Here is a 26,215-nt window from a genome sequence, read left to right as displayed (position 1 = left end):
AGCGGGCGCCCGCGAGTGCAGGGCGCGAGTGGGAGTGGCACGCGCGCCCCCCGTCGGCCCCCGCCCCCTGTCCCTCCCCGCCGCGATCTCTCCTTCCCTCCTCCCTCCCTCCCTCCCTCCCTCGCTCCCTCCCTGCGCTCCCGGGCTCCGGCCGCGCGCTGGCGGGGCTCCGCATTGCACTCTCTGGGGGCGCCGCAGTGTTCGTGGGATGGGGCAGCTGGCTGCCGCTGGCGCCCGGAATCCGCGCGCAGCCCGGGTGAGTAGAGACGGGCTTCCCCGAGGAGCACAAAAGGATACGCTTTTGGTGGTAGCGGGTCCCCAGCTGATGCCTGGCCTGGGCCAAGCCTGGGAGTGGGCTCAGTCGCTGGAACTACCTAGCGCTAGGACAGCCTTCACCCCCGCCCCAAGGCCAGCGGAGCTGTGGTGACGGCCTCTACACCCAGCTCTCATGCTTTCCTTCGGAGTGGGCAGAAAGCGCTGTGTGCCTGTGTTTTGTGCTGGAGCGCGGTGGGGTGGGATAGAAACGTCAGGAGCTGCCAAGTTCAAGGCTGGAGGAATCTTCTCCAGGAGTAATTCAGTACCTTCTCGGGGCCAAGCGTGCATACACCAGGAACTCCAGCTGGAGAGAGTTCCCCGGTAGCTAGCGGAGTGGCAGCACCCCACATGTTGCTGCGGGGGGGTGGTGTTAGTGGGTTGGAGAGAAGCCGGCTGCGAGGAGGTGCACTGTGCTGGGCCACCTCCCAGTTGCTGTGAAAGGGTGCTAGGCCCTTGGACAACCCACTCCTAGGATCCTGGGCGGAGACTGTCCACCTAAAGTAGGGACTTCGTCTGGGCTTCACTTGGTGATCGGTTTTCTCTTGGTAACAGCAGTTCGGTTGATTCATATTTGACCAAGCCATCAATTTCAACATAAAACTCTCTATTTTCCATCTAACTCATTCTGACCCCCCACTGCAGTCTCACCACTTCTGCCAGCAACCCCTCCAGACCCTTAACCCCCATAGCACCTACTCTTTACTGCGTGATTCAAACTTGATATTTGGACACGATTGTATCTTGCGTGGTCCCAGGTATGTTTAGTGTCACAATCACTTGCCATCCTAATGTACTCCAGAGACTTGTTTTAATTTCAGGGCATTGGGGAGGTGGAAATAGATCTTTGATAGTGACTTGTTGGTGGAACAGCATTGACCTCCCAGAGCACATGACAAAAACAATGTTAAGCTTCTCCCTTTGGTAACCTACCCAAGGTGTGACCTCCAAAATTCAATTTTCTTTGTGGGAGGCAAGGGAGTTTAGATTCTCTAGGGGGAAGCTTATTTCTTGTTAAATTGACTTGCAGTGACATACACTCTGTTCTGCTCTGCTCTGGCCAGCCATTGCAGATGCCATGATATTATTAGAGCAATTCCCTTAAAGCCATTACATTTTCTTTCCAGTGAAAGGAACTCCAAGTAGCTGTTTAAAATTTCACATCTGCACCTTATTTCTCTGGAAGACATGAATGGTTACTGTATATGTGCTCACGTGTACCAAGTTTGCAAAAGATATTTGTGCAATCGTCCATGAAATGGCTTAATGCACATTTATGTTAAACCCATTTAAATGTAAAACATCTATCTGTTTTCAATTTTAGTTTCCACCTCAACCAAAGCCACCAGAATGAAACAAGACTTAAAAGAGCCTTCCTTGTTGAAACAGAGGTTTACTGCACTCTAGTCTTGAGAGCAAACAGTAAGCTTTTTGAGCTCATAGATACATAAAACCTGCTGAAAATTGAACATTGGTTTCTTGGGTTAAAAATATCAGAAATGCTTCCAGACCAAAAAAGGTAGACACAGTTCATGGGGCTATTTTTTGAATTTGTCGATTGTCTTTGTAAGGTGAATGTTTATAGCAGAGAATGCATAAATTGGACTGATTCTAGGCAAGTAATGCCAAGTAAAACACCATACCATGTATTGTATTATACTGTACAGTTTACATCACCCCCATTTTACAGATGGAACAACTGAGGTTCTCAGAGGTTGAGTTTTCCAAGGTGAATGGCAGAGTTCAAATCCAAGTTGCCCCTAAATCCTTCCCTCCCGTCTTCCTTATTCCTTCTCCCCTTCCCTCCTTTTTTTTCCTTAATGCTGGGTGACATCTTTGGTGTTTGCCCACTTCTAATTCTACATCTCATTTTACTATTCAATCCACAGCTTCAGGGACCATAATGTACCACCCCTGAAAGGCTCTGCTGTCTGCTAAATATCACTTAGCTCCCACTAAGTTGTGGGCTGATAAAGATTTAAAGAGAGAGTTAATAATGATTTTAAGGAACCACCCTTTCATTTTATTATTTTTATTAGTAAGTTGTTAAAGATACAAGTCATCATAACTCTGAAGTAGGATGTCCTAGTGGTAGGGTTTCAGGAAAATCAAGTGACCAATCGTGGCAAGAATGTTCCAGAAATATGTAAATTTTCTACTTTATAAGCAGAAATTCCTCATAAATTCTATAGACAATTAACAATGAAGTCTTAAATGATTATTTCATTAGGGCTATTTTTATTTGAAAAAGAATTGACAAAACAGATGACTTAAACCTCTAAAGAAAAAGTCCTGGAATCCTTAACTAGTATACAAATGTAGGAGAAGACATTGGTTAAAGAGAAATCATATTTTCACTTGCATAGGTAGCAATTAGAAACTTAGAGATATCTGCCTATCTGATTATTTATAAAAGCCCAGAAATTGCGAATCTTTTCTTGGAAAATTATTGCTCACATTATTTATTTGTGGCATTGCATAATATTTATTAAGATGAATGGTGTTAATTTTGTTTGCATTAATGTGGGTAGGTGTTGAATTTACTAGTAATGTCTTGGTTAAGTATTTGGGCTTTGGTTTCAAGTTATGGCTTAAAACATGCTATGGAACTTCAGAAAATGAACCTCTGTGTTTTCAGTTTCTTACGTGTAGCACACGAATAATGCACCTACCTTATGCAATTGTTCAGTTTACTTATGCAACAAATATTTAGTGATTTCCTAGTTTGTACTGCTCTGTTCTATATGCTGGGGTTACACGAGTTTACATACACTCGAGATCTGATGATGTAATGCGTGCTTAGCATGGGACATAACACCTTATAAGTGGACCATGATTTTTAGTTGTTGATATCACATTCATTCATGAAGTATTCACTGAGTACATAACAGATATAACACAGATTGGAGCATATAGTGTTGAATGATATACATTTCAATTTAATTTAGTTCAGTGTTCTAATGGATAGAGAGGACTCCAAAGAAAGACATCAAGTGCCTAATCATTCCCTAAAAGGGAATTCAGTGCTGACACTTGGAGCAGGGAAGAGGGCTGGAAAGAAATACTTAAAAAGCCGAATTGCTCATTAGAAATTGGGATTATATAAATTCTCTTATGGGAAACCACCTATGATAAGAAAAATGAAGGCCTTGTACTCAAGTTCTTTAAAACATTAAATAGGGGGAAAAATACAGGAAAGAAAAATATTTGAAGGGTTATGTTACTAAATTGAGCCCATAAAAGGTGATAGATCCTGTGCACACTAGACATGAAGTAGCCAAAGATGAATCTTTACAATATATTTCTAAAACAATAGTGAAAGACAAATACTGGGAAATCAGGATTGTGGAAGCAGTTGGCTTTCATCACACCTAACACACACTCAGAGATAAGAAGTGATAAAATAGAGTATAAATGAATTCTTTGCTTCTATTTTTGCTGAGTAATATTCCTGTAGTAAGGCTTTCTCAAGCAGTACACACACTGGAGATAATATATCAAGAAGTGCTTAGGGTACTCCAGACCTAATCAGCACACTAGATACAAATAAATCACCAAGACTGTATGGCCTTTGTCCAAGTATGTTGAGGAAACTTGGTGTGTGACAGTTTTAGGGGGCATTTATGGAACATTGGCTGATGTCCTATGGGGTACCTGTCAAGGAAAGGGTTTCAGGAAAGACCCTGGGACCATCGAACCAGATCCACATGATTGGGAGATTAGTATTCAAAGCAAATGGATAGTAACAAATAATGATTTATATTAGAGAAAGGAAGAATAATGTATTAGAGCTAATGGAGGAACGTGCGTTTGTTGTTAAGTGTTGTAGAACATGTAATTTTTTAATCTTTCAGGAAGCCTAATGAAGTAACTGAGTCCCAGTTCCCCCTGTATTCACAGTCTTTTGTTATGAATGGGAAGCTGGCCAAGGAACAAAAGTGTAGATCAATAGGTGCTTCTGGGTGGACAAATAGGCTCTTCCAGGAGGTAGTTTGGAGATCATCTTATTTAACACTTGTACAAATGTTTATAGATAATAGGTGTTATGGCGAGCTGCCTCAGAAACATTCTAAATCTGAATTCAAACAAAAGAGAGCTTTATTTACCTGGCCAGGGGCTGTCTCCCCCCTGTAGAGACCAGCCCTTTCCTGGCCTGTGTCTTGACAACATCAACTCAGGGACTTTTCTCAGCGTCATGCAAGCAAGCAAGTTACAGTGGCTAAAAAAAAGCAGTTAGCTTAATCGCATCTAGGTCCGAACAAGTGTCAGACAACCATATCCTGAGTTTCAGCTTAGCAGGGAAGATAATCTATTTTAAAGTCATATAGACCCATAAATGTACTAAGACCCAGGATGTAGCTCACTAGGACCACCACTATATCCTGAGTTGGGTACATTCTGTGGGATACAAAGTATAGAAAAACAATTTTTAAAGAGAAGACAGCTTTTGTTTCTCTTTCTCAGAAATGGGTCATGCAGTTCCCTCTTCACAGGAGCAGTAGCAGAAAAACTGGGATAGAGTCTAGAACAACTAAGATGGAGTCCCTACGGCCATGCTCATATAGCCACAGTGACTCTGTTCCTGCTGTCCTAGTACTAGGGACTTATTTGATCCTTGCAGTTATCTCATTTACTTATCATTTTACTACTGATCAAGCTAATACAATTGTTCACAACTATGTTTGATTTAACCTTGTCTATATCTATAATAACCTATCAGCCTATATTTATCTATAACTATATTGGCATACTGACTTATCACCTTTCACTGTTCCATATCCTATGTCTCACAGTTACATTCCTGATGAACTTATCTATGAACTTATGTCCTACTGTTGCTTATCCTTGTTATCTTACCTTATTCCTATAATCTATAACCTATGTATGACTTATTGATTATATTGATCCGCTCACACAACAATAGGCAGTTCTTATGGTAAGTAAAAACCAAGCTGCTAAAGTTGAACTAAGAGAATAACTTGAAAGACCACCTAAATGGAAAGAAAAATAATAGAAGATTAAAGTCAAAGTGGAAGATTGAAGATAAGTGGACTTGGAAAAAGCAATCCCCAAGCACACTTCCAGGAGGTGGTTTTAAATTCTGTTCCCATCAGTGGCTAACATAACTGGCTAGTATCTCAGTTCTTTAAAAAAAAAAATTGCCCACCACATTCAAGTCAATGTTAAGAGTAGGGTATACAACTCTGTATTTATGTGATACATAAAAATATATAGTTAAGTTTATATAAATCCACTGTTTCTGTTCATTTGTCTGTATGGAGAGAAATACATCAAAATACTAACAGTGAATATCTCTGGCTATTATGTATTGCAGGTAATTTTGTTGTCTTTTTTTTTACTTCAGTATTATCCAGATTTTCTAATATATTGCATATGTATTGCTTTTATGATAAAAAATGTTATGAAATATAGGTTTATTTTTCTAACTCAAGATGTAGTGTGATCTTACCATAAAGAAAAGCTTATTTGATGATGATCATTTCTGTCTCCTGAAAATCTGTAGTTAAAATTTTTGCCTGTTATTTTTCCCCTTGAATTTTCTTTCTCTAGAAGGCAGTATATTGAAGTGTTTTTTTTTTTTTTAAATATTTGGAATTATGGAGAAGTGTGAACACCATTGCTTTTGTAGATAGTGAGAACTGGGAAATCTAAAGGGATTCCATTTTTTTTTTTTTTTTTTGCCATAACTATTAAGCTGTGAAGAACCGAGTTATGGAAGCATCGCTGATTCCTATCTAGAACTGAGGTGTCTTGAGGACGGGGCACTGTCAACAGTACCTTGGTGCCTGGTACAGTGAAGTCTACCAGTAAACACTGTTGAATGTTCTGAATTGAATGAAAGGACTGAAAACTCTCATAGATGCACAAAAATTTGAAATAAGAAGAGTGCTTCTGGCTCATTGTACCCTCTGAGGTCCTAAGATTCACTCAGTTTATCCTTGTTCCTGTAGGTTTTCCTGACATTCCTGTGTCATATTACCCTGGGCCATTAAACTCGTTTATGGTGGTCATCTAGGATCTACCAGCTTATTCCCAACTTTTGTTCCAGTTCCTGTCACTCGCATCCCTCTCTTAACTTCATTTTGTTTCTGTGTTTTGGTGTTAGTATTTTCCTTGACTCTGGATTTTACCTCTGAGTCCTTGGCTTGGGTTCATCTTTTTTCCTCACTGTGGGTGATCCCAGTTAGGTTTGGTGAACTGGAGTCTTTGCAAGGGAGCATTTTATATCCAAAACTATTAAAAATTAATAATTAAACATTTCTACAATCTGAGTATTGGTGCCCTCCCATTCATATGTTAAAGTTAATACCTAATGTGATAGTGTAGAGAAATGTGACCTTTCGGGCACAACCCTCATGAGTGGAATTAGTGCCCTTATAAAGGAGGTTGAAGGAAGCTTCATGCCCCCTCTGCCATGTGAGGATGAAGCAACAAGGCTCCATCTAAGAGGCAGAGAGTAAGAGCCCCCACCCCACACAAGTCTGTTGGCACCGTGTTCTTGGACTTCCTGGCCTCCAGAACTGTAAGCAATAAATTTCTGTTGTTTGTGAATGACCCAGTCTAAAGTATTTTGTAGGGTAGCCTGAAGAGATTAAGACAGATATTAACACTTGATCCCCACAAGGGATCTAGGATCCTTGTATATTTTTCTATGACACCAAATTGATAAGGAGCTATGATCAAAATAATTTACCTGGTCTTGTCAGAAAGAATCTTAGCAGAAGAACAAAGTGCTTATCTTGTTCTTATATAATATCTGGTGTGTATTCTCTATCATTAAACTCTTGTGTCATTTCTCCAGAAAGACAGACATGAAGGAATCGGATAAGAACACTCCAATGATCAAGTTAGTGTCAAGGTTGTGAGTGAGGACCTGGGGGAAGTAGTTGTTATCTGATGACAGAATGTAAAGATAAGAACTCTAGCTTGGAAACACAAAGGCTTAAGGGACAGGATCCTACTACCTAGAGAGGATCTTTTTAAGTTCAGTTAACCTGATTCTAAGACTACATTGGACCAACCCAAAGGCTAACTAAACCAAAAGGTTATGGAGCAGTTGTTCCTCTTGGAGAGAGGCCTTGAATGGTTCACATAGCACAGTTCAGGAGTGAGGAATAGATCCACACTGGACAGAGGTGGGGGCATCTAGCTTAGAAGACTCATGCCAGCAGGTGCCAAAGTATCTTATAACAACTTCATAGGTAAAGCTTCCAGGGCTCACCAAAGGGAGGTGCCCAGTTTCGAGAATCATTCCTCAGAGAAGCACCAAACATGGTGTCCCATCAGGTAATTTTAGTTTTTCTCTTAGTCTGCCAATTAGGGATCATAGTAGTAACTGGTTTCTAGGACATTTAATCTCCATCACATTGACATTTTACCCTTATCAGGTTGCTACAACAAAAGACTTAGATACCAGAAGTCAAATTCTAATGTACACAGTTACAAATAGAGTGAATTTGGGCTGTTTATCATGGAAATTAAAAAAAAAAAAACACAACAATAACTATAACTAGAATACAATTATTGTTATTTGAAAACAAGGGATATTAGTTAGAAAGTGTTTAGCTCAGGGACTATGTAATTTCACCATCTTGTGTCCTGCAGTCCCACCCGCTCGTCCTGGCTTTCTTTTGCTAAGAGGATGCAGAGTGAAATTCAAGAGCTTGAAAAAAGTTTATTTGTATGTATGGATAATTACAGTGTGATGGGTTGTTAGGCAAAATGGATATTGGGTGTAAAATCTTTATCTTTGATAGAACTTTTAGAAGCTATGGATATAAGAATTCTTTTTTGGTACTGGGGAATGAACCCAGGGATGCTTAACCACTGAGCCACATCCCTGGCCCTTTTATCTTTTTATTTTGAGACAAGGTCTCACTAATTTGCTTAGGGTCTTGCTAAGTTGTTGAGAGTGGCTTTGAACTTGTGAACCTCCTGCCTCAGCCTCCTGAGCTGCTGGGATGACAGATGTGCACCAGCATACCTGTCAAGAATTCTTATATCTAAGACTGTTCAACTATTTCTGCCCCCCTGCTTTGAAGTCATGATTGCTACTTATCAAAAGAAGTATCTTTAATTATTCCAAATTATTGAATAACAATGCAATTAATGTGTTTGAGTAGTAAGTTTGAGGTGAATTTTTAAAAAAATATACTGGATATCTTAATGCCCTGAAAAAGCAAAAGAAATGAAGACTGCATTTTTCTCATTTCATTTTTTTGTCTTTTTCAGTAGCAAATAATATAATAAATTAGCAAGTGTGCACATTATTTAGATTTCCACCCTAGACATTTAGAAATACTTGTTCCTTTATGCCATTGAAGCAATTTAGGCAATGTATACACTTGTTTACACTTATAATCATAGCATTTATTATCCTCCACTTTTAATTTGCATGGCTTTTCATCTATAGCATTCTACCTGCTTATGGGAGATTGTGTTAATTTTCCATGGCAGGTAGGCAGTAAAGGTGAGGGGGTCTAGGATCTCCTCTGTTGTAATTCTGACTCTACCAATTGCAACCTGTGTGATCTTGGGCAAGTTATTTAGTTTCCTCCAGTTTAAGTGGTCGGCTGACCTTTAGCCAGTTGCTCACCCACTGGTTGGGCATCATTTGCCTTTACTATAAAATCAAGGGGCTGCACTAATTAAACTTTCAATCCCCAGATGAGTAGGAACCAACATATATTTTTTGACATTTAAAATTGCCATTACTGCTGATCTAATAAAATGGTTTTGATTAACTGAAAATGTAGCATAATTTGGATATATAGACCAAACAAAGTTAAACATACAAGAATTCTTGGCTTCTAAGGAGCATAAAATCTGTACTAAATAATTTAAGAGATCTAGCATTTCCCTGGAATTTGTTCTTTTCTCATTATATAGAGACATTCACTGTTCTTTGACTTGATTATTCATGTGGAATTTACTTAATTTCTTAGAATTTTTCTATCTTGGAGAGAAAAAAAAATCCACTTTCAAGTGTTCTAAAAATGTTGCCACTTAAAAATACTGACTTTAATAGAAGTAATATTTTGCATTTATGTAGTAGCTTTCCATAGAAGATCAAAGGAATGGTATTAGAAATACATGGATTTTCTTTTATGTATAACTTCATAGAAAATTTTTCTTTTATCAAATTCTTTTAATTCAGATTCCCAATCACCCAACTGAGTGAGTTCACAGAAACTTCTGCCGCAGTCCTGACTCTCTCACAGTCAGCTGTGTCCTCAGTCAGGAGTGGCCTTCCATCCATTATTTCCCAGGTTACAAACCTTTTTATCCTTCAAGGCATCATTCAATGCAATCTCCTCAAAGAAGCCTTTCTCCCAATTTCCCCATCAGAGTAAATTTTACTCTTTTACTTATACATGTATTTTGTACTGACATATTCTTTTTATGCATTCTTGCTTCTTATTTATATAATGACTTATTTCTCTGGGATGTTGGGCATGAGCTTGTTATCTAACACAGTGTGAACTCTCAATAAATACATTGCATAGCATGACAGTGTTCATAGAGAAAAACTATAAAGATCCAGGGGCAATCACAAAGGACTGGTTTAGATGGAAAGGGTAGGTTTTGTACTGTGTGACCATTGACACCTAATTTTGGTCTCTGGATATCCTTGAAGAACAAATAAACACCACAAGTTGTGAAGGTCCTCCTTGGGACCTTCTCTGCCTTTGTGCCCTAGGAATTCCTCCTAGGTATTGAGGGTGGTATGAAGCAGATACTAAGTCCTGAGTGGCCAATGACATAGACATCTTCACAGGTAGAAATAAAAATCTGGCAGCCTCACATCTTTATACTAAGCAGGACAGTGCTTCTATAAGTGCATAGGCAATTTATATTAAAAGTTCAAGGAAGAAAATAATCATTCCCCTTTCCATCATTTAGATTTAATTATTCCTGTATCATTTCTTTACAACTTTCTTACTGCTGTACTTTCCCTAGGTCACGTGATGGCTGCTGAGTTATGCATATAGAATGTATTGTGTTGGATCCTTATTTTAATAGAATAAAATAGAGGGAAATATATTAAACTTGCTATATGTAGATAAAGATGCACATGGTCCTTCTATGCTATTGCAAAACTTTTCATGAACCATCTCCCATATGGCTTCCTATTAATAGATGGGAAAAATGCCCAAAGGGCTGGTACTTTTTAAACAGAGGACCAGACTAGGTTAGATTTGTTTAATTTCTAATGACCAATGTTCTTCCTGTCCATTGCCATGGGTTGGAATCCCATCCAACTGACTCAAAGTGTTGATTTAGGGAGCACTAGGTGAGATGTTGTTAGATGGGCATCAACTCCACCGAGTTCTGAGGAATGATACAAGGTTCAACTCCTCCTGTTGCTAGTGTTGTTATTTTATTATTGTTGTTGTTGTAATGATTTTGGTATAAGCAAACCAGGCAAATGAAAACCAACATGGTATGACAGATTTTACCACAAAGGCTATTCAGAGGCTCAAATTTTAAGTGAAGTGCATTTCATTTAATGGTATGGAATGACATTTTAAAGAAATGTACTGTCTGTAATGGTACTTTCTTCTTAGTTTGGGAGTGACATAGGAGAGACCCTAGCTAGAAGGGGCAGTTTTCAGCTAGGCCATGTAAATTAAAGGAATGTAGCGTGCTAGAACATCTACAAGACATTTCAGGCAAGCGTGCAAACTTATTTTCTCTAACTCCTGGGCAGTGCAGACATTTTCTTGTGGATTTGAGAGCAGTGTACTGATTGAACATGGAAAATGGAAGGGGAAAGGGTGCGGAGAAGAAGGAGCCACAGCCACATCTATGTTTATAGTGGCACAATTCACAATAGCTAAACTATGGAACCAACCTAGATGCCCTTCAGTGGATGAATGGATTAAAAAAATGTGGCATATATACACAATGGAATTTTACTCAGCATTAAAAGAGAACAAAATCATGGCATTTGCAGGTAAACGGATGGCTTTGGAGAAGATAATGCTAAGTGAAGTTAGCCAATCCCAAAAAAGCAAATGCCGGATGTTTTCTCTGATATAAGGAGGCTGACTCATATTGGGATAGGGAGGGGGAGCATGGGAGGAAGAGATGAATTCTAGATAGGGCAGAGGGGTGGGAGGGAAAAGGAGGGGGCAGGGGATTAGCAAAGATGGTGGAATGTGATAAACATCTTTATCCAAAGTACATGTATGAAGACATAAATTGGTGTCAACATATTTTATATACAACCAGAGAATGAAAAATTGTGCTGTCTATGTATAATCAGAATTGTAATACATTCTGCTGTCATTTATTTTTTTAAAAAATCAATAAAAAAAAGCCTCACTGCAGATGAGTAGCAGAAAGGCACCATGTGTAAGGGGCAAGGAGCCAGGGGCTCTGCCTGGTGGCACTGCTAAAAAAAAAAAAAAAAAAAAAAGAAGGAGCTGAAGGACTTAGAATAGGGAAGGCATCATCTACTTTATTATCAATTTAAGAAAACTTCCTGCTCTTGACTGATTCCACTCCTATCAAGGGAATCCAGTTCCTGCTACTTCCACCATTAAAGCCATTCTCCTGGCAAGTCATTGTCTCAACTCCAGTGGAGGAGATTAGTGTCAAGTCTTCCTGGAGGAAACAGCATGCTCATTAATAAATGAATTCAAGCTGAATAATATACGGATTAAGTAAGCAAGAAAAAGTTGAGGGAATGTGAGTCCAAGCAAAAGCACTGAGACGGAGACACAGAGATAGCAACTTCTACCTGGTGAGATGTGGGGAGAAAGGAAAGATTCTGGTATTTTTGCTTATTTCTCACTTTTATCTAAACTCATATAACCCTATTTGCCAATTAGTTGTAGGATTTTTGGCTAAGCCAGTTAATTTCTTTGAACTTCAGTTTTCTCATTTGCAAAATGACTGTACAAGTTCAGCACTGCCTGAGCAGGATTTGAAGGAGAGATCCAGTTGCTGGTGCCAGGGAGAGGAAATGTACAATGGTAGGTATGGAGCTTCTGTTTTGGGTGATAAAAATGTTCCAAAATTAGATTGTGGTACTTCTCTGTGAATATACTAAAAACCATTGAATTGTATACTTTAAAAGTGTGATTTTTATTGAGTGTGAATTATCTTTCAACAAATCTCATTTAAAACAAATAAACAAAAAGATAAGTATGCTTGGGAAGCAATGGGTTAAATAGTGTTTGCATTTTTTAAACTGCAGGACTTTCCAGAACTTTTAGTAAATTAATGTCCACTCCGTATGTCTGAAAGAAATATAATCAGTGAATTCCAAACCTATCCTACACTGATGCTCATTATGAGGGCTCAACATAACACCCTGGACTTGCTGATGTCTGAGGTCCTTCTGCTTTTAATATTTTTTTAGATGTTGATGGACCTTTATTTTATTCATTTTTTTTATATGTGGTGCTGAGAATCAAATCCAGTGCCTCACACATGCTAGGCAAGCACTCTACCACTGAGCCACAACCTCAGCCCCTCGGTCCTTCTGGTTTTAAAGTCCATGAAACTACAGTTACAGAGTTTGTCTCTCTTTCTGTTTTTTTTTTTCCCTAACTAGCTTCTTAGCCTCTTACCTAGAAGAGTTTGTGTTGTGTTGTGTGTGAACCTTTTGATCAAAAATGTACTGTCAGAAAACCCCTGCTTCTACTTTAAGAGAAATGTAGGATGAGAGTGCAAAGCTGCAAACTATGCATTTCCTGTATACTTTTACATTTTAGACTAGATTAAGTCACGGGCAGTCAAAATACAAGTAATGAATTTCCCAAGTGCAGGTGTGCACACACATATACACACATGCACATACACAAACACCCTAAACTAAATTACTGAAATATTTATATTAATAGAGAAGATAATATTCTAGAAAATAACAATTTATAAAAGATGCAAATTTTAATCTGACAGAGGCTTTTCTGAGGAAAGTAGTGCGACAATCACAGAGCTGCAACCTAAAGATGAATACTGAATATATACAAATGTGTGTCACACCAATGCAAATCTTGGACATTTCCTGTGACTTGTTCCAGATCCACCCATGCCTTGGTGAGCAGCAGGTGAAAGCTGGGGTGTTTTGCAGGTGTGGATGGGAGAAGGGAGGCAGATATGGATGTCCAAGGCAGATTGGGCCTAGTTCTAGATGATGCCTCCATCAACTGAAATAGCTCGTCTTTCAGGAGTGTTGGGGCGGGTGACTGTGGGTGGTTCATCTGTAATCCACTGGGCAGAAGGATTCACACTGACTCTTTCATATTTTATCATTACATTTTGTGAATTCTCTGGAATTAGAGTGATCTAAATCTCAACAGTTAATCTACAGGTAACCCAGAGCAGGTGTATTCTAATAGGTATGTAGGCTGTGAGGTTTCCTTTAAATGTTTTTAAAGGAATAATTTGTTAGATAATGTTAGCACACAAAAGCTAAAATCTGTTATTGATTTCCTTTTTATAATTAAGTTTACATGTTGCATTTTCTCAAATACTGGTTATCTATCCTCTTCCCTTATTTAAAATTTTTAAGGATCTTTGTTGCAATTTGAATATGAATCAGTCTTACCTTTGATGAATGTTAATATTCCTGTTTGTTTTTTCTGACCTTATTTTTAAAAAATAAAAATAGATCTCCCATATGGTCTAGTTATCCCACTTCTGGGTATATGTTCAAAGAAAATGAAACCAAAGCGAGACCTACGCACCTATGTTTAATGTAGCATTATTCACAATATCTAAGACATGGAATCAGCCTAGGTGTCTGTCAGCAGATGAATGGATATAAATAATGTGTTATATAAACAAATGGAGTATTATTCAGTCATAAAAGAGAAGGAAATCCGGTCCTTTGCAACTGAATGGATGGAACATTGGGTTAAGTTACATAAGTCCCCTACAGAAAGCAAATACCACATATTCTCTCATGTAGAAGCTAAAACAGCTGATCTGAAAGGAGAATAATGATGACTAGAGATTGGGAAGGGTGTGTGTGTGTAAGGAGTGGGTTGGAGAAAGGGAGATTGAATTGGATCAGTGTATACTGTGTGCATGTATGGAAAAATCACACCAAATCCCATGTATAATTAATAAATGCTAATAAAAACAAATTCTATAAAAACAAAGCTAAATTAATATACTATTTAAAGCAGTCAAAAAACTGGGAATTAGTTGTATCCATTTAATTAAATATACTTTAAAATTCCAAGTTGCATTGTGAAATTTGATGAATAATTGATAACTATGTTTTTCTCAAGTGATAAAAGATGTTATAATATTGACTTGATTCTGAGACCTCATGGTTCCTTAGCTTCCTTGGGTTGTCTTGGAGAAGATTCCATGTTGCACTATGTGCCAGTTTTTGAATTTATGCCTCTATTTTCAGAAGCTACTTTTTCTATTCCTTAAACATATAAATGATGCTTTATTTGAACACCCATCACAGGCTCTGGGACAGGGTAGATGCTTGGTAGATATTTGATGAGCAGGCTCTTCCTATTCAATCAGTGTTTGCTGAGTAAAAGAAGAAATTAGTTAATGAGCAGTGCTTTTTATAATTATCCTCACTTTCATGCCAATAATGTGACCATTACCTGGCTACGTTAAAAGTAAAATTCTTGTTAACTCACAAGCTAATGCTAATTAGCGTCTAACGTTTATTTTCTTATTTTTAAAGATGCACAAAGTTAAAGGAATTATACACGGAAACTTTGGTATAGATTTCACAACCTCATACAGATGCATGTGATCGATTTTTGAACAGCAGCAGCTCCATGAGCTTTGGAAGAGACCTGAGGCCTCTCACATGGGACGAGGATGCTCTTTATGGGAAGGAACATAAGTGCCGTACCATAAGTACATGGCCCTTTGCAAACCCACTTGGTAGGGTTTGTTTCCACATGTTACAGCATTTGCACTCTGGAATGTTCAATCATTTCATGGATGAAAGATTTCCGTAAGGCCTTCTGCATAACCTTCAAGCCATCTTATGTGGAAAAGAATTTAGTTTGCGTTTGGTTGTACTTAATCACTGATGTTTTATAGGCAACACTCAGGATGTATAGAAAGATTGAGGTTTCCCCAGCCATTTGTCAAGCTTAGTGACCAGTAAGCCTCTATTGTTGAAGACTAGTTGTTTAGGCGATGACAGAGTGTCTTAGTTAGTTTAGGCTGGTATATAACAAATCACCGTAGACAGGTGCCTCAAATAATGATATTTATTGCTCATAGTTCTGGAGGCTGGAGAGTCTGAGATGAAGGTGCTGGCAGGTCTGGTGTCAGCAAGGGCCTCTTCTTGGGTTGCAAAGGGCCATGTACTTATGGTATACTCACAAGGCAGAGAAAAAGAGAGAAGCAAGTTTTTTTTTTTTTTTTTTTTTTATGTCTCTTCTTCTAAGGGCACTAATTCCATTCATGAGGACCCCACCCTCAGGCCCTAATTACTTACCTAAGGCCCCATCTCCAAATACTATCACATTGGGATTTAGAGTTTGAATATATGAATGGTCGGGGGTGACATTCAGTCAATATCACAGATAACACCTTTCTCCTTTGGGATAGGGGAAAGGACATGTTCCTTGTCTCTCTGTTGCATTCCCCTGATTTCCCCAGTTTCCTTACCATTTAACTAAGTCGTCATCATCATCAATTCTTGGCAAAGTGGAGTTGATTTGTAAAATCACCTGCCTATTTTAATAATCTAATGGCAAAAGAATTTAAATTTCTTGTTTTGGAACTTGACATGGCATTGAAATTCACCTCATTTGCTTTAATTTTATTTTAAAATTAACAATACTGAGATATTCTTTCCCATATTTCTTTTGAGCAGGTATTTGTGTAATTTTTCTGGCAGCATTTAAGAAACTGACTCATAGGTGATTTTGAGATTCTTCACACATGAACCCAGATTATAAGTTTGAGTAGGTTTAAAATTAAAAAAAAATCTACATCTTTGAATATTGCATCAACACAGTCTGTATTTAACCTTTCCATCAATGTAAATGACCACTGTTTTGTATTCTGCAATGCAAATAGCAATAATCAAGCAACAAGCACTTTTTTCTGGGCCTTACCCAGGGATACAAAGAGGATGTGTAAGACATGCTTTCCATCCATCAAGGAACTTGTAATTGACTTCTCTCCTTGTATCTCTAAGTATTTGAGGGCCAACTTATACCAATCATCATTCCAGGTAGAAATAAAATAAGCAAAAATCCATGGGGAGAAATCAGAGGACGAAACTTACAAAAATCCTTGTCTTCATAAAGAGGATGGGAAATGACAGAATGATATCTAGAAGGGTAGAGGCAGAGAATAAAGAAACAAATTGAAAATATACAGCATGTCAAATGGTAATAGGTGCTAGGGAGACACTAAAATGATAAGCAGGAGAGGAAGTATTAGGGATGGGTGGGAGTCAGCTGGTACCTTTAAATATGGTGACGATAGAAAACTGCCTTATGAAGGTGACACAGGATGAATACCTGAACCCAGTGAGGGAGAGAGTTCTGGCCATTTCTGTGGAAAGAAACTTCTGGGCAGATATGCAAAGGTGCTATGGTAGCATCATGCCAAGGAGACCACTGGCAGGAGCAGAGTAAACCAGAGGGAGAGCAGTGGAAGGTCTGTCCATCCTGCAGTGCTTCTCTCTCTCTCTGTTTCTTTGAGTGAGTTCAGGAGCTTTGGAAGACTTAGCACTGAGGAATGCCCTGATTAAATGCATGATTTAAAAGATCACTAGCTAGTATGAAAATAAATATTAGGTGGGTAAGGTTGGAAGTAGGGAGGCTACTATTGCAACAATTCAGATGATGTTGGCTTAAGTCTAGGTGGCTGCAATCGAGTTGGTGTAAAAGATATTCTTTGAATGTTTGGAAAGTGTAGAGAAGATACAGTTTTCTGAAGTACAGGATGTAGGATGAATAAGAAAACAGTGTCAACCATGATTCCAAGGTTTAGGGGTCTGATCACTCAAGGTGAAGCTGCTATTTATGTACTGAGATGCAGTGACTAAAGAGGAGCAGATTTGGAGGAGGATCAGACAAGCTTTGGATTTCATAACTTTGGGGTGCCTATTAGGTTTTCAGATGGAGATATGGATTAGGCAGTTGGGAACTATGAATATGAGTTTAGGAGGCAGAGCTGGGCTGAAGGTGCAGTTTTGGGAGCTCAGTTAATCTCTGTAAAAGCCATGCAATGGGTAAATCAACAAGAGTGAGGTCAGATCTTTATGTCAGAAAGAGATGAGAACAATTGAATATGGTTCCTCATTAGAGCACAGAAGGAAGTAGGAATTTGTAGACTAGAAGAGATGAAGACCTTCAAGGAAAATGGGGGACTAGAACTGGTCCTTGCAGATGGTTAGGATTTGGAGGGACAGACAGAATGAGAAGACATTTTGGTGATGAGGTACTAGAATTAAACACACTGCAGCCCCTTGGTAGGAAGGTAGGAAGGGAAAACATACCAATGTCATGGTAGACTTTTATCACGAGTGGAAGGGGTATGAAATGGAGTCTCTGCTGGGCCAATTTCCTAGGCTCCTGATATGCAAATAGTAAAGAAACTTGGGTCCTATTAAAATCCTTAACATTTCCCAACACTTTGCTAACAGCCTTTCCTTCTTATTTTTGCAGCTGGTTCTGCCTTATATTTTGTAGAAACTTGAAACTGACATGTGGGGAATTTTAAGTACATGTGTTATCAAAACAGATGTTTCACAGGCTTTATAGACTATCAGGAGGTCATCTCATCTTTCACAAAGCAGCCTGGAATTTGAATGTAGTTCCTCTCATAATTTCATGTTCTCCAAAGCAAGTATGTGGAAAATTTTAAATTTATTAGCAACTTTCTCTTGTTCTTAGATTTTAGAGAGATGGCAATTTTAGTAAACCTGAAAAAAAATATATGGTATGTTACCTAGAGGCAGATTATTGAATAACTCTACTTGCCTGGTGACAAATATAAGGCACATAAATATTTTAACACTTTGCTTGAAATTTTGGAGTCAAATTTTTAAAAACAGAAAAAAAAATTCTACATTCTTTTTTTTGGATGCAAAGTGATAAAGAAAAAAAATTAGTGCCACAAAATAATACAAAGGATACTGACTTCAGAAAAAATAGAGAAACTTTACTTCTTGTTTTCTCTACTTTTTACTAAATCTACATGAGAACCAAGTCTTTTTCTGTGCTGTGTAACAATTTCTCAGAAAGCAAAAGCTAAGGACTTTGGTGAACCTCCCTGGGGGTGGTAAGGGCAACTTAGGTGTTTCTTTGCTCACTTTCCTTAAGGAACTCAAACAAAACAAAGCAAAAAATAAATAAAGCAATGTGGAGGGTCATTGTTTGGAATGACCAGATATAAGATTCCACATCCCCATATTTCTTTAGGGTTTCAAGGAGGTACAGAGTAAACTCCAGCAGGATTTGACAGTTGATCTCCTATCAGTTGACTCTTATAGGTGCTGGTCAGAGAGCTACAATCAGTGAATGGCATAGGGATAGAGAAAGAACCTGTGGACCCTCTTGCACCATCCTGTAGAACTTTCTATTCTATTCTTTGGGACAGATATAGTCTATATATTGCAATGACCAATATAGTAAGCACTAGCCACCTTTGCTACTGAATACTTGAAATGTAGCTATTGCATTTGAGGAACTGGATTTAAAACTTCATTTTAATTTAAATTTAAGTAGTGGAGGTATCCCCTATCCGTTAGAGACAGCACAACCTAAAATGACAGCGTACCTTTGATGGTCCTGTGTACCAGGTTAGCAGATACCCACACTGCCCCTGCTGCTTCCTCTCTGCTACCCTGAGCACCCATAAGCAGATCTTTCCTGTCAGGATGTGGTGCCCTTGGTTATTTCCAGCAACTGGATATCATATAGGGTTTGGTAAAATCCTTCATCAGCAACTGTGGAGTCCCATAGGTGTTACCTGGGATGGAGAATTTGGTGTGAAGTTGGAATGTGGGGAGAAGGAATATAAAAAAGGTAGCCTGATGTTAAAAGAGATGAGGTCATTGTTATGGTCTTAAAGACCCCTTTCTCACAGAGATATTAAAAAGTGGTCTTTTTTTTTTTAAAATATACTGACTTAGAAAGAGAATAATTCTGGGGAGTAAATTTTAGAGGTAACATTGAGAGATACTCATTTTACTTGTTTCTTGACAAAGGACCTTATTTCGTTCCTTGAGGAGGATTGCCTGTTCACAAGGCACACTTATTATTTCAGTTGTTTATTGTTTTTTAAAACTTAGGATGGATGACTGACGGCTGACCAGGTGCCTTCACAGAGATACAGAAGGTGTAGCCTTGCTGTAGGATGGGGATTATTAAGGAGAGCGATAAATAGCACAGGATGTTAACATGACTAGATAGGGTCACTGTGAGCCAGTGAAGGGTTGGGCATGTGACTAGGACACACAGTGGATCCCATCTCAGAATTCCCAAATAGAACAATGAATGTACCAACAAAACTATATACTCCAGGGTCATGGTGGATGGAAGAAGATAGAGAAAGGAGGTCTCTGCCTCTTAATCAGGTGTAGGTCTGAGGGGACAGTCATGCCACTACTGTGATGAGCTGTCTACCTCCTGTATCCAGCCATCCCAATAGCATTCCTTGAGGAAGGTGTTTAAAAAGAAGTGTTGATTGATATTTATGTGGTCATTCTGCCACTCTTACTCATCAAACTAAATGAAGCTTATGTGCCAGGGACTATGCTTCACTTGCCATCCAAATGGGGAGGAAAAAAGTGTGTACAATGAAGAAGAAAACCAACAATAAGACATGCGACGAGATGGATCCCCAATGAACACAGCAGACAGTAAATGCCATATCTGGTAGTTGTCTTCAGATGCATAAAGGGTTGTTAGGTGGAAGAGGTGGAAGACTTCTCTCTGGGGCTCCCAAAGGCAAAACTGGAAGTATTTTTCTTTAATTAGAGAAGTTGTTTTTGATGACCTATTTATGCAGGATACTCTGGGGAGGGAGAATGATTTAGGAGAGGACAGAGTGTAGGATATGAAGATGTGACTCGCTGCATATTAGAGGAGGTTCCTTTCAGTCAATAGAAGGGAAAGCTTCAGAAAATAGGCTGCTGTGAGGAGGTATTCAAAGAGACTCTGCATACTGACTAGGAAAGAGGGGGACTCATGCTTGAGAGCAGGGGTCATCCCAAATCTGCTGGCCACCAACTTTTGTGAATAAAATTTTATTAGGACACGGCCATGCCCATTTGTTTAAATATTGTATACCGCTGCTTTGGCCCCACGATGGTGCAGGTGAGTGTTTGTGATGGACATTGCATGAACCACAAAGCTCAAAATATTATTATCTAGCATTTCTAGAAAAAGTTTGTCAGGTCCTAAGGGAACTGGATACAGTGACATGTAAAGTTCTTTCTGATTCTTTGATTGTAAGGGATTCAGAAAGAAAATAAGACTAAAGCCTTGTGGGAAGTCTGGAGAAAGCTTCATGTAGGAGAAGGGACTTTTGGCTGGAGCTTGAAGGAAATGTGTGCTAGTCTGGCCAAGGAGGCCATTCCACAGGAGACCACTTGGGCAATCCTAATTCTCAGGAGGATTGTCACTGTTCCTGGAATGCATTCACAGGCTCATCCCACACTCATTCGTTCATTCGGTGTGCCTCCAGTATATTGTTGGCTAATGTAGACATTAATCCAAAATGTTTCTTTGCCTGCTCTTGGTAAAGTAAGCCCCAATTCTGGCATGAGCTGTTGGCATTTCAATAATAACTTTGCTAGTGTGGAAATGCTCATTAAGTTCAACGTTTATAATTGAGTTTTATGGAGTTATTTTATTTTAAGTATAACCATCTCACCTAGACACAACTTGGAATTTATTCACGTGTTCGCCTTAATTGTAGGATGTAAGAAATGATTGTTCCAAAATGGAAACCTCGCTGTACTTGGAGGAGACGTCACTTGCAGTGCTGAGGATAGGAGCCACATTACTATTCATGCCTTTTTAATTGATTAGCCTTTAAGGCTTCTGAAAGCCTTTAAAAGTTGTTTTGTCAACATTAGACCAGCTGCTGTGTAATTATGGTAGCTCTTCTTGCAGTTAAATTCTTTTAATAACGTGTTCAATCTGCCGATGCCAAAGTGCTTTGAACCTGTGATATATACTATGGAGAGCTTTTGTTTTTACTTACAGATGGTCGGTGCCATTTTCTGGGCAACTCCGTAGAATTTTCACAGAAACTTTAAAGATGAATTACTTCAAAATGAGAAGCAAATGAATTCGAACATCAGGTTACTCCTCCCCCTGAAAAAATCGTTCATATGTGACTTGAATTTTGAACTTGGCTCATAACAACCTAAATATGTTCATTAAAAATTTTTTTCCACCTTGAAACCTTTTTAAGGCTCTTGTCTCTGGATCTTCTGCTTGTAAATCATAATTTTGCAGCACTCCACAGATGATGATGAAAGTGGAGGGGCTTGTGATGAAGATTGTTGCTTTATGAGGAGCCTCATAGGGGGGTTTGGCCTTCTGAGCTGAGGGCTTAAATTCCCCTTAGAAAACCACATTTGAATTTTGTGGAGTATTTTACTGTATTTTAAGAGAGTTCTGTGCTGAAGTGTGATGTGAATGATGTAACTAGGGATGAGGGCTCTGTTAGAAAGATGCAAACAAAAGGTCCTGCCTATCTCTTCTCCCAGATATACCTTTGCCTGCATCTTGCGCAGAATTCTGTGGCAGAATTCTGGTGGACAAGGAGGGTAAGAGATGGCACGATGAGCAAGGTGGCTGTAGAGGTTGTCCCTGGTAGCTCAGGTCACTTTCATAGGCCATTTTCTTAGCATTGTAAGAGAGAAAGGCAAAAGCATTTAAGATAGAGGCCCAGAGCATCAACACCTGGTGGAACAAGCCACGAGGCAGGGCTACAGCAGCTTTTTATGGTAGCTTTATCCACTTTGTGTTACAGAACACACCTGTTGTTGGAAAACCACAAGGTGAATCCCTCAGCTCCCTGAGCTCACCTTTTCTCGCTACTTTGTGGTATAAGGGGTTTGGGAGTACGGTTGACCTTTTTACTTTTTGAAAATGCTAATTAGCTTTAAGCTTGAATAGAAGTTCAAGAATATTAATGACCCAGAAAATCTGGAGAAGAAGCTAACCTTGACAGTATTGGCTTATATAATGGCAGGGCTAGCTGAAAATTCTGTGCACACTCATGATGGGCACATGTTTTTGCCTTGGCAGTTCTTGAACCCTGAAAATTAGGGCACATAGGAGATTTGAGGAACCAAGGACTCAGAAGTCTAGGATACTTGGGGTGTTATGGCATAGCCATTGAACCACAGTTATCAAGAAAACTAGAATTTATTTAATTAAAACATACATAATTAACTTAATTTCTGTGTAACAAAACTTGTTTTTGTTAAATGGCGTAATCTTTTCAAAGTTATATTGAATGCTTCAGAGCATTTCTAATATGGCAGGCTATTAGAAGATTCTCATCTACCAAGATATGACCAAGGAAACTCTCATGATCTCAGCATTCTCTCTCTAAACACTTAGATTGGTTAGTATCATCATCCATTGTTTGGTGACATTACCTTACACTAAAGTAGATAGTTATACTGATATGATAGGAATTAAATCTGTCTTCAAGTGTTAATTCTAATTGACAAGATCTGGTCTTCTGACTATTCTTGTCACATAAACATTAGTATTTTATATGCCTTATCAAAATATTTTATATAGTTTTAGAAAATTATAAGCTTTTAAACTATCTCTGAGCTTGTTACTCTCAATAATCTCATTATCTCAAGTCTGCATTGACTTAGGGAGAGGAGACGCTAATTGACCCTCTGGTGTTAAGATGAAAGCCTACATGTGTGCAGACGTGTGTGTGTCACACATATGATTAATCAGTTCTGAAAGAACACCACCACCAGCAAGACAAAGGGGTTGCATTTACTCAGATGGCCAAATGTTACCAAGGTCACTCCTTGTCAAACCAGTTGTCCCTCTAAGTCCGATTACATTTGAAGGTACCAAGGCATAAACTTTATTTTTCTTATCAAGTATTTAGATTCTTGTTTATAAGCAGCCTACATCCAACTCAAATTAGCTTAGGAAAATTTATTTAAAGGATTATTTCATGCATGGGGTAGAATGTGTCTTTCTTGCCCTTACCTTACTCTCCATGGACTCTAAGGATTGATCTTTGCATTCTGTGTGATTAGCAAAGGGGAATTTTTTTGAGATAAGAGACTGTGCCACCTCTGCCTTAGGTTATTAGCTGTAGAATAATTGAAGGGAGACACTGATAAATAGGACTAAGGCTGAACAGCAGATACCAACATTAAATTACCCATCTCTTTTTTTGCCTCTCAGCTTGCTGGTTTTATTCTTGCTTAGTGAAGATCAGGTGCAAACGAGGTGGGAATGATGGGCTCCAATGCTCCTAGCTTGTCTACATCTCATAGTTTAGGCCACTACCAAGGACTGATTTGTGCTTTCTCCAGTCCCAGATTCAATAGTCCTAGGGGAGAGAGCTCATTGATCCAGCTGGGCACAGATATCAACCTGGTTCAATCTGTGTCTGCTGGTAGGACCACATTGTATGAGCCTGTCTTTGATGGCCCCTTTTCTTATGTACTACAGAAGAAGAACCATTGTGGGCTGGAGAAATATGAAACATGAGATGTTTTCCTTCCCCTTAAATGGAGGCATATCCCTTCTCTCTTCCCAAGCATGACTAGTCTTTTCCAGATTATCTTCTTTTTCCCCATTACCTCTACCTTGGGTGATATATATAACATTGTATATATATGTATATACATAAATATATGTATGTGTGTGTATATGTATGTGTGTGTGTATATATATATATATATATATATATATATATATATTTTTTTTTTTTTTTTTTTTTTTTTTCTCTCCTTGTTTGGAAAAAAGTTTGGGGCAAGACATATTGTAGATAGGAGGAGAATTCCTGACTTGGTGAATGAGAGCGGATCTCTGATCTTTTCTCTTTTTTGTAATGCAGAGGGAAGTGGTGGCTCAGAAGAAGGCAGATGAAAAGGTCAAATGGTAAAGCTCACCATCTGCTTTTGGCCCAGGAGATGATGCCCTTTACTAAAGGCTAAATGTTTTCTCAGGATGAATGGATCAGTCATGAGTCCAAAATTTCATGACTTGTATAGGAGATATTTGATCATTTTTGTGTGTGTGACTTGTAATTGTTGGAGAAAATGCGCTTCTGATTATTCTGCTTCCTGATTTGTTTTCATTATCCAAATTCATTTGCATGTACTTTTAGACTGGGAAAGTTTTCCAAAACCCATTTAACATGCAACTCTTACAAACTTTTGTGGTATTCTATATGTGTTCACTTAAATAGGATTCATTCTCCTCACCTCCGAGTTAACGATGCTAAGTTGCTTATATTCTGCTTCTGACAGCCCTTCAGTAGTAATGCACCCCTGAAGGAGTTGTAGTAGATTTCTAAACAAATTGTACTTTCAGCTCCTGCCTATTTTTCTCACCCTGATTGGCATTTAACCATTGAATTAGATTTTTTCCTATTAAAGAGAGCTTTATGATCTTGAACTTCAAGTGCTTTTGTCTGTGTCTGATGTGCTTACATTATGATTGACGCTGAGTAAGCACTTTTCTTGCAGGAAAAGGTATTGCATGTTAGGATGGAAGGAGGATTTCAACATGCAGTTACCTGACATTCTTTTTCAGGTTTCCATTTAATAGACCGGGCATATCAGTAACAATCTCACCTGGCATATGTTAACATGCTTACTTTATTTTTCCCATCAGTAGGGATCATATTCCCTGGGAGCTGTTTCTCTAGGCTTGTTGACTGATATGGCCATAAATATATCCCTGAAGGCTAAAACTGTACCTATTTCAGCACAGATGGAATAAAATAAATGTCCTACTGTTGTAGTATTACAAATTGAAATCACGCTACTGTATGAAATTTAAGGTAGCAATAATTCAATTTCTACTCTTTTTTTTCTAATTTGAAGAATAAAACAAAAAAAATTAATCAATTTTTACTGATTGTATTTTCACATGGCTTATTTTTTGCCCTCTAAATCATGTAATGTGTTACATTTCAAAAACTATGCCACCTTTAGAAGTTCTTAACTTTAGTTCTTGGTAGCAAATATATAAAATAGGGTTTCTGGACCTATAAATGGATTTTGATTATATCCTTGCATTAGAGAGACCATATATTATACTTCCTATCTCCTCCTGCTATATTATAATATTCATTCATTCAACCAACAAACATCAATTATTCTATCTGTGGAAATTTAAGACTTAGGAGATGCACACATGTTACAAAGCAACAATATAGAGTTATAGGCATCATGACAAGGTACAGTGGGACATGGAACTGAGGCCTGGCCAATTTGGTTCAGGGATGGCTTTAACTATGTGGTAGTTGAAGTGGGCCATCTTTACTGAATGCATGTGTGCAGAGAAGGCAAGAGGGCAGAGGAAGGCTGTGGACCAAGACAGAAGGAGGCCTAAAGCTGCATGGTTAGTGGGTCATTTGAATGAGATTAGGGCTCAGGCTGTCAGGACATGGGAGGCATAAAAGAGCTAAGACCAAACCTAATCAGAGAGGAATTGATGTATTGGGCTAGACTATGCATTTTATTCTAGATCTTGAGTATTTTCCTTTGTTGTTGTGGTTGTTGTTGCCATTTTGTTATGTGTCCTCAAATTTCAGGGGGCCGTGAGTACTCCTGTGATTGTTAACATGGGGAAGTATCAGAATCTTTAGGGGGAGAAAAAGGCTATATTAACAATTTAAAATTTTCAAAGTGGTTGTGTTAAGTCCCTACATCTACCGCACTGAGAATTACTTCTTCTAGGCA

The 26,215-nt window shown here is 38.6% G+C and overlaps 1 protein-coding gene across 1 annotated transcript in view; it reads left to right on the top strand.

Annotated features, from left to right (window-relative positions):
- Positions 1-206: 206 nt before the first annotated feature.
- Positions 207-26,215, top strand: part of Lypd6 (LY6/PLAUR domain containing 6) — a 136,513-nt gene continuing 110,504 nt past the window's right edge. The window contains exon 1 of the mRNA XM_027938040.2: positions 207-256. The gene's annotated coding sequence lies outside the window, so the exon portion shown is untranslated. The remainder of the gene's footprint in view (positions 257-26,215) is intronic.

This window comes from Marmota flaviventris, chromosome 11 (assembly GCF_047511675.1).
Source record: "Marmota flaviventris isolate mMarFla1 chromosome 11, mMarFla1.hap1, whole genome shotgun sequence".
Lineage (NCBI taxonomy): Eukaryota > Metazoa > Chordata > Mammalia > Rodentia > Sciuridae > Marmota > Marmota flaviventris.
The sequence above is the reverse complement of the archived record's forward strand: the minus strand, read 5'-3'. Positions and strand labels throughout refer to the sequence as shown.